This window comes from Micropterus dolomieu, linkage group LG19, assembly GCF_021292245.1.
Source record: "Micropterus dolomieu isolate WLL.071019.BEF.003 ecotype Adirondacks linkage group LG19, ASM2129224v1, whole genome shotgun sequence".
NCBI classification, from domain to species: Eukaryota; Metazoa; Chordata; class Actinopteri; order Centrarchiformes; family Centrarchidae; genus Micropterus; species Micropterus dolomieu.
In genome coordinates, this window is record NC_060168.1 from 35594408 (window position 1) to 35604089 (window position 9682).

Here is a 9682-nt window from a genome sequence, read left to right on the forward strand (position 1 = left end):
CCAGCTGTGTTTGATTATACTGATTGGACTTGATTAGGAAAGCCACACACCTGTCTATATAAGACCTTACAGCTCACAGTGCATGTCAGAGCAAATGAAAATCATGAGGTCAAAGGAACTGCCTGAAGAGCTCAGAGACAGAATTGCCTGAGTTTCCATTGACATAGCTTAGATAAAACATTTCCAGAATAAATTGATTCAAACATAGAAAGTGTTTAATGCTAAAAAATTGCTGGGGGAGGAACATCCAGACCCCCCCTCTGAATAATTGGCTCCTCCTTCTTAGAAAAGAACCGCTTGGAGTGTTTCTGTCACTCGTTTGTGAGAAGTGTGTGTGCACACGTATTCAAGCCTTTACGGTAAGTGAACTGGCCCAGAGCGAGCTGACAGGCAGGTTAGAGACTTTATCCTGTCAGTTTATCTCTTTACAAAGACAAGTGTTGCAGTATGAGCGTCCTATCTGAAGAGAGGCTGTGAAGTCTTCATGTTACGCTGTACGAGAACCACATACAACATTATTTATCAAACCGGGTCGGACTGGATGAATTTAGTTCGAATTTAGTTCACATGTGACAACGTCCGGTTTTCAAAATAAGATGTCTATACAGATCACTTACTATATATCAACATACCATTTAGACTCTGGTTTACCTCAGGGAGTGTAACAACAATCCGCAAATGTAATTTTGCTTCTATGTGCCGTCACGTCCCCTCGATATGCCCTTCAAAATAAGAGCTCACATTTGTCACATCTACACTGCATTTAATCCTGTTTGGACTATATTTGTGCTCATGTGCAAAGTGCTGAATAATTATTCATAGTTTGATTGGTGAAGTGTGCCTTTGTAATACAGTTTATTATCTACATACTATGTATGCTGCAATCCATTTATGCTGTTGCTAACCCACACAGTCTGAAAAAGACTGTACATTGTGGCATTTGCTGCCGCATATTCAACACACACACTGGCAGCTGATGGAGAGTTTGTTTGTGAATTTTTAATCATTTATAGATCGTATTTTATATTTGTGGATCATGGAGAGTTTGTGGATTTTGGATCATTTGTAGATCGATTTTAATATTTGTGGATCATGGAGCGTTTGTGGATTTTGGATCATTTGTAGATCGTATTTTATATTTGTGGATCATGGAGCGTTTGTGGATTTTGCATCATTTGTAGATCGTATTTTATATTTGTGGATCTTGAATCATTTGTAGATCTTATATTTGTGGATCATGCAGTTTGTGGATTTTGAATCATTTCGAGATTGTATTTTATATTTGTAGACTGTGCTTGATTTTTTATGCAATATATTTTCTTACTGTTCTTATCAGCATTTTAATCTTTTACTCAACTGTTTCATTTCTAGTTGATCCAAAATGAGTCATTCAACAACAAAGCCACCACCTCAGATTGAAAACTGGACCAAGGAAGACGTCCACCAGTGGCTGATGACAGAGGTCAAAGTTCATGAGACTTGTGCAGACAGATTCTGTGAAGAGGAAGTGTCGGGAGACATTTTAGTTGTTTTTGAAAAGACAGACATAGTGGACCTGGGAATAAAACACGGTCCTGCTGTCAAAATCACATCTTATCTACAACATCTGAAAGAAGGATCACAACATGAATCACAGTTCTCAGCATATGTGGAAAACTGGACAAAGGAACAAGTGACCCAGTGGTTACTGCAGCACGTGAAAGTATATAGCAAATATGCAGAACGGCTACAAGAGGAAGACGTATCTGGAGATTGCCTCGTTTGCTTCAAGAAGCAGGATTTTCTGGACCTGGAAGTGAAAAGCGGTCCTACTGTAAAGATTCTGTCAGAACTCCGTCAGTTGAACAAGAAACCAGAGCCGACACTGCAACCCATCCTTCACACCAGCACAGACCAAAAAGAGACTCCAAAACCCGCTCAACCGGAACCTAGTCTGGCTCAGGACATAGCAACCAAACAGGCTGAATCGTGTAACACGATTCAATCAAAACCAGACAAAAAGGTGGAAAATGAATCTGAAAAGGCTCTGCAGCTATTCAAGAAAGCTTCAGAGAAGCAGCCAAAGCCACAGAACATGGGGGCTAGGAGAAAAGAAACAGTTGTGGTAAAATTTCTCTGTTTTCTACATTATAGGCTAGTAATACAAAATATTATTGTATCCAGTCTGTTAATAGAGCCTTTTGATATACAAGAAAAATCTATTTTGTTAGTGCAGTTTTAGAACTTATACAACTTAAAAGAATTTTTAAATGTAGACATTGATTAAAGTGTTGTTTACTAAATATTTACTTCTGTTTCTTCCTGTAGAGCACAGTCACATCCAAGATCACTATGGAGATCCATGAAACTCTCGAGAACCTTACAAAACAAGACCTAAAAAAGTTTCATTTCTACTTAAAATTACACAAAAAATCTAAGGTTAAACCTATTCCTTTGAGTAAACTGGAGGGCAAGGACACCATGGACACTGCAAAGTTGATGACTGAGCACTATAGAAGCAAGGAAGCTTTACAAGTCACAATTGACACTCTGAAAGAAGTCAATCAACGTGAGCTTGCATGTCAGCTGGAAAAGAACATGGGTAAGAAACCCTCTACCAACATGTATAATAACAAACATGTAAAATAGTCCCCAACAAACGCACTATTTCCTCCTGTTTGCTTGATAAAAACTACAGCGACCAGCTGTTTTAGGAAATTACTGAGACTTTTTAAACAGGAAACTTATTATTATATTTGTGAGATAGATTTACATCTTCATTAGAAGCCAATGAGCTTGGAGCTGAGAGCCATAGACAGGAAGTCAACAAGTCCTCTAACCTAAACGACAAAACGGTTGTTTATTTATGCCTCCCAAAACAACACATATGATCGTTTACCTACATTAAACACGTGGTTTACGTTGTGAAACTGTCGCAGTTTGGTTTAGGAAAGCGTTTGGGTTAAAGTCAGTTAATTACGTCATGTGACGGAAGTCACAGAAGTTACATGACGGATGTCAGTAAGGCTATTTAACTTAAAACTAAAAATAACTTATTTTAAATAAAAAAAACATTTGGTTTCACAGTAAAAGTCTGGGATATCACCCATCCAACCTCCTTACGCAGACTCTCTCACTATTTACCAGTATCACTAGAAATCGCAGTCACAACAAATGTTAATGTGGGTCATAAAAAAGTGGCGCACAAATAACCTATCTTGTCGCTTTTTTGGTGAGGAGTCTTAAACATATTGAGAGACGGACAAACACATTGTTGTTTTTCTCCTTTGGATTTGCTGGCAGTAAGCATCACCAGTCTTAACCTTCAGTTCAATAGATAAGTGTTGTATTTTACTTATAATGCATTTATTTCACTGTTCATACAGGTCAACCGGCGCAGCAGTGTCTTCCAAAAGAAGTTTTGAAGAAAGAATCTAACCAGGGTGACAAACTAAAGAATTTATTAACGTGTGGTGGGAACCTGCTGGACACTTATAACAGATTTGTTGTTGTTGTGAACAAGAGCAGACCAGGACAAGTGCAGTACCTGCAGTTTTTGAGTAAGCTGAAACTGTTCTGTGTGTTAGACTTTGACCCTAACTCCACCGCTCCAGGTGGAGTGTGTCATTCCTACAGAGAGTCAAGGATGGCCAATCTGCATAACCCATCACAATATCAAGGACAGACTGACTCCGTGATAAAGAACCTTAACCTCTGCAAACAGACCAGCTGGGTCTTCTGCAACGGCAGGCATGACCTTGACAACGACTCGAACAAGGAGCTGGACTATAAGAACTGGCTGAGGAAATCCTGCAGAGATGTAGAGCAGTTGGTTTCATTCATTTGCAACCCTGAAGTTCTTCTTCCTAGAAGAAGACTCATTATATTCCTCCTCCTTTCACCTGTGGACACTGAGAAAGACCCGGTTTTTGACACCTACAAGTCTTTCATAAAACACACTGAAGAGGAAAGCATCGTCACTCTCTGTGATTGTCAGAGCACGTATGAGAAATGGAGGGAGCTGGTTCAAGAAAAGTGTGATTTTGACATTGACCGTCTATCCATAAATGAATTAACCCTAAGTGAGATCAATGGCACTATTATGGCTCTGGGACCATTCAATCAGTCATCTGGAAGGCTGCTTCCCTCTTCCGGTTCCAGCGCTGTTGTCCTGAAACAGAAGGATGAAGATTTCATGACCGCTCTGGATATTTTGTGTCTGAATCAGTGTGAAAACGTTTATGATGAGAACAGCCCGGAGTTTGAAGCCTTGAGAATCAAAGTTGAGGAGGAATTCTACAGAGGAGGAAAAGTCAAATGGTGGAACTTCTACTTCTGTGACAAAGACAAAGAGAAGCCATTTGTCAAGCGGGACAAGTATGAAAATGTGAAGAAGATGATCAGACTTCAGTTGAAAGATTCCCAAGACATATGCGCTCTGCTGAATCTGTTTCACGATCCAGGCTGTGGTGGAACAACCTTAGCAATGCATGTGATGTGGGATCTCCGTCAAGAGTTAAGATGTGCTGTGCTGAAAGACAACACGCTGCCCAAGACAGAAGTGGCCGTCCAAGTCAGAAGGCTCATGAAACTTGAAAGTGAGAAACCATCTCCAGTTTTACTGTTAGTTGATGACTCAAAGGAAACCGAGAATCCTTACGATCTTGTAAACTGTATCGGTCAAGCTGTAGAGAATTTCTCTAACATAAATGTGGACGACTCACAAAACTGCAAAGTCATCATCCTTAACTGTGTTCGATCCCATAGCCCAAAGGAACAATACAGACAGCACGGTCCAACACAAAGTCAATACATAACTGCTTCACTAACAACAGATGAACAGAAGGAGTTTGAAAAGAAACTCAAAGAGCTCAAAGAAACTCATGAAAAACCTGAGAACTTTTACAGCTTCATGATCATGAAGCACAACTTTGACAAAAAATACATTGAGGACATTGCTCATAACACACTGGAGAACTTTGATATCAGCTCAAAGGAGGCCAAACTCTTTTCCTTTCTAGCCTTACTTAACACCTATGTGGCAGGATCTGAAATCTCTCTCTCTCTCTGTGAGGATTTCCTGGGAATGAAAAGTATACACTGGAAGGAGGACGGTGTAATGGACAGAATGAAGCCATATTCAAACTTTCTCATCATAGAGACAGTTGAAGACTGGGAATTCAAAGGAATTCGAATCCTTCATCATTCCATCGCATCTGCATGTCTGGAAGAGTTGGAGAGAAGCTGCTATTTAAAAGTGAGTGATATCTCTATGGAGATTCTTCACTGTGATTTGTTCTTCAGTCACGGTTGTCAAACACAGATTCATGCTCTCAATTCAACGGATGTTGATTGAAAGGCAGCGCAAGAAAGATGGAGATGAGAGAGAACTATTTTCTCCACTCATAGACAACATCAACAGCAAGCAAGGGAGACAGACTGTCCAAGAAATCTTTGTGAAAGCATCAACCAGGTTTGAAAAAAGTGCATCTATTCCTCAGGCACTGGCAAGATATTTGTACATCAACGACTTGTGACTTCCCAGAGGCTCTGAAATGGGCTGAGAAGGCCAAGAAAATTAAAGAAAACCCATACACATTTGACACAATTGGGCAGATTCACAAAAGCAATTTAAAATCAAACAACCACAGAGAAAAGCAGGAGACATCACACAATCCAGAAGACTTAAACACAAACATTAAAATAGCCGATAATGCTATCAAAGCTTTTAAAAGGGCTCAAGAGCTGGCAAATACAGAGGATGAACCTGAGATGGACGCTGCTGATGATGAATCAGATGACTATCCCAGAAAGTCATACAATGTTTATGGCTACGTGGGTGTGCTGGAAATTGCTTTCCTGGTCTTTGAGATATTGAGCCGATTGTCGTTCTTTGATGAAAGTGACCCAATGAAGAAGAGGTACTTGCGGAGTTTTCTGCAAAAAGCAATCCCAATCACCAGCGTGTATAAGGAGGACAACGAGATCAACAACAGATACGTGGAGATCATCAAAGAACACACGCAGTTTCTCCAAAATCTGAAAACTGAAGTAAAAGAAACGTTTGAAATCCTCGACTGTTACTTCACGTATATAAAAGCAAACAGTTCAGAATTCGATTCAAAGAATCGTTGGACTGTCTGTGGTCTTTTTAAAAGGTATGTAAATCTTTTTTGCACTGGACCAGATGAAATGAAAAAAGAACAACAAAACAATCCTAATCTCAATTTGAAAATGGATATTGAAGAACAAAGATCGTTTCTTGAAGAGAAACATGCAGATACATTTGTAGGGATTCTTCAGCATTTGGACAGACCTGCTGAAGAGATTGAGAAGATCACAGAGTGCTATGCATTCTTACAACAACAACTCCTCAACAAAAAACAAAAGACAAAGGAAAAAATCAATTACATTTTGTCAAACATAGTTCTTTCCATTTTGAAACCAAAATCTAAACATGTGAAGAGTTACAGCAAACTCTCTGCTCTCCTGCTGGAAACACTGCAAGATGTAGGACTTCGGTATCCCTTCCCAGACCCGTACTACCTGGCTCTGCTGTTACTGTGGCCAAGTCCTACTGAGGAAAACACAGAAATTGGGACCTACGTGAGAGCAATAAGAAACTCATCTCGCAAGCACCTGGCTCTGTTTCCGAAAAGGAGCACCGTTGCCCACCTCTACTTGGGGAAAGAAGAGGGACTCAAGAGGCTTGTTTCTAAACCCCAACTAGATGAGAATTTTAAAGAGATGCGCCGTGATACTTTGGCACAACTCTGGCGGAATGGAGATATATTTAAAGACAAAGCGATTATCAACCGCCTTCATCGAGTCAGTGGAGCCATTGAGCAAGGAGAGGTGTTTGCAAATTATGGAAAACTAAAATTCCCCGTGCGTCCAGCTCTCATTGCTGGTATAACAAGTGGTTTCAGCACAGAAAAGGTTTCTTTCTATCTCGGTTTTGCTATTAACGGACCCCTTGCTTATGATATCCAGTATGAAAACTAGGGTGGGTGAAACAAGTGCAACACAACACGTACAGTGTGAAAATTAGGTGAAGTAGCCCGTGACTTACTTCCGTGCTGTAAGACAGATTCCAGGGTTAAATGCCAATCCTGTAGCTCCAGCTGTATATGTACAAATGTTTTTATAAATATACCTCTCTTATCCCTTTTCCATTTGTTGACTGTCACAGATGTGGCACATTCACAACTTATGAAGTCCAGTATGAAAACTAGGGCAGTTGATTGTACAAACAAGCTCAACACAAGCGCTGAGACACGAACTGTACAGCAAGAAAAAAATAGGTGCAGCAGCAAACGACTCACTGTGATGGAATTTCAAACACAAAAACATGAGCAAATGATACGCAAGACAGAATCAGGGTTATATGCAAATTCTGTAGCTCTAGCTGTATATGTACAAATGTTTTTATAACCTTTTTATGATATTTCATCTTTTACATTTACTCATTTAGCTGATGCTTTTATCCAAAGCGACTTACACTTGCTATACATGTCAGAGGTCGCACGCCTCTGGAGTAACTAGTGGTTAAGTGTCTTGCTCAGGGACACAATTGTGGATGGGTAACAGTGGGGGATTGAACCCGGGTCTCTCACGCCAAAGGCAGGCGTCTTATCCATTGCGTTGTTTCTTTATTAACTGCCCTAAACATTTCAAGTATTTGTCTAGAGATATGGTAAAAATAATGTCTCAATGTGATGTGAAATTACATATTTCATTGGAAAATGTTACATTTTCTTGGCGGAGGAGCCCAAACCCCCCACCCATCTGACCATGACCACCACCACCAAAACATTCATCTGAAGCTCACATAAAATTGGGAAAGTGACATTTGAAGCTATTCTAATGTTCATCGCATGCTCATGGACACAAGAGCACTGCTGCTGAGACATGTTGTGTTGGGGTTTTATCTTCAGACATACTGCGCACTACAACTCCATCCTAGGGGAAACACTGGCACGTCTAAACATCATACATCCAGCAAAGAGATCAAGAAGCTCTGAAGCTCCCACATCCCAGCTGAGAACGATAAAGCACTCAATTTATTTTATGTTTGGCTTAACATTAACATTTAAAAAAGATGAGTAAAGGTAACCAAATGGGATCAATATCTTCTGATCTTGTGTGAGAAATGTGCCTGATTGTTGTGGACATCATTTTCTATAGAAAAAGATTTTACCATCAATGGTTTGTCAGTTTTACATGTTTTTATAATCATAAACTATGCAATATAAAAATCCTATCTTGTGTACTGTCTTAATTGTTGTTAGTAGTATTTAATTACTGTAACCTTAAATCGGTAAACATCTGTAGTATGAGGCTCTGTGACACAGCGGTGTGTCAACCTGTGTATTTCTGTGGGCTGTCAACAGCTCTTTAACAAGGTCTAAAATTAATTTTTGAATTCAAGCCTTGAAAAATCTATAAATTGTCTCAATTGTCTAGTTTTATTTGTGAGATCTTCTAACAAACATTTGATCTATTTATACATTCTTGTAATTTTCAGCAGCGGTATAGATCTAAGATTAGTAGTGACATGGAGTGATTAAAACATCAAAATATTGTGTATCCAAAATGTAGGCTCTGCATAATGTATGATATTATTAGTAGTATTATATTAATTATTATTTTAATTAATTGCATTTGTCATGTGCTTGTGGTGCCTTCTTTTTTGTTTCTCCTATATGCATGAATTATGACAGCCGCTACTACAATTTCACACAATCACTATATCAATGCACTACTAATTTTCACTCGCACACTATACGAGCACGGTAACAACAAAGTAAAACTGATTATTTGAAATGCACCTGTCCACAGCTAATTCTCAATTAATAAGTTTACTCTGCAGGAGCCTGTAATACATTCCAATCAGACAGTCAGCCCCTTCAGTGCCTCGGTCGTGAAAAAAGTAAGAAATGTAAAACAAAAAGTCCCAAGCATACAACACATAATTGAGATAAAATAATTTATTCATAAGGCTCTTCTAGACTTCCCAAATGTTCCTGGATTGAATGCATCAAAGTCTTATAGTAAAGAGAGTCATTCCAGGGCTTTTTGGGTCTGTGTGCATGGTATTTATTGACAATGTAATTAGATATAATCATTAATAAGATCGAATCATCTATGATAAGTCCTAATTTACACAGTACAGTACTGACCTTTGACCTCCTTACCGTTGGCTTTAGGAATCATTGTGTTGTCTTCACTGAGTAGTGGATAAAAGCATCAGCTATAACGTACCTGCATTTAAAAACAATTTACACATTCTCCAATCAGACATAACAAAGACCTTCAAATTCAAATCTTTGTTTTAAGAATCATCCCTCAACAATAATGACTTGATAACTAACAACCTAGCTTATGCACATATTAATATTAACTTGACCAAGTATAGACAAAGGGCTGCGGTAACTATGGCTGGCTTTAGATTAAAACTAGAGACTGTATTATCTCTCTTAGTCAACAATATGGTTTTCATGGCAAGCATAGCACATTTCCTATATTAGTATTGTATAATATACCTAATGTTGAAAATAAATGTTAACTAGAAACAGCTCAAAAGTAGCTTATCAACTGCCTACTGTACAGTGAGGAAAATAAGTATTTGAACACCCTGCTATTTTGCAAGTTCTCCCACTTAGAAATCATGGAGGGGTCTGAAATTGTCATCGTAGGTGCA

General features: G+C 39.0%; 1 long non-coding RNA gene and 1 pseudogene across 1 annotated transcript in view; one reads left to right on the forward strand and one right to left on the reverse strand.

Moving 5' to 3' along the window:
- The first annotated feature begins 1372 nt into the window (after window positions 1-1372).
- LOC123957368 lies at window positions 1373-8242 on the forward strand (annotated as a pseudogene).
- The window catches only part of LOC123957370, an 8192-nt gene continuing 1933 nt past the window's right edge, over window positions 3424-9682 (reverse strand). The window contains exons 2-4 of the long non-coding RNA XR_006821779.1: window positions 9162-9243; window positions 4057-4150; window positions 3424-3890 (exon numbers count right to left, since the gene is read on the reverse strand). This is a non-coding gene — a long non-coding RNA (uncharacterized LOC123957370). The remainder of the gene's footprint in view (window positions 3891-4056; window positions 4151-9161; window positions 9244-9682) is intronic.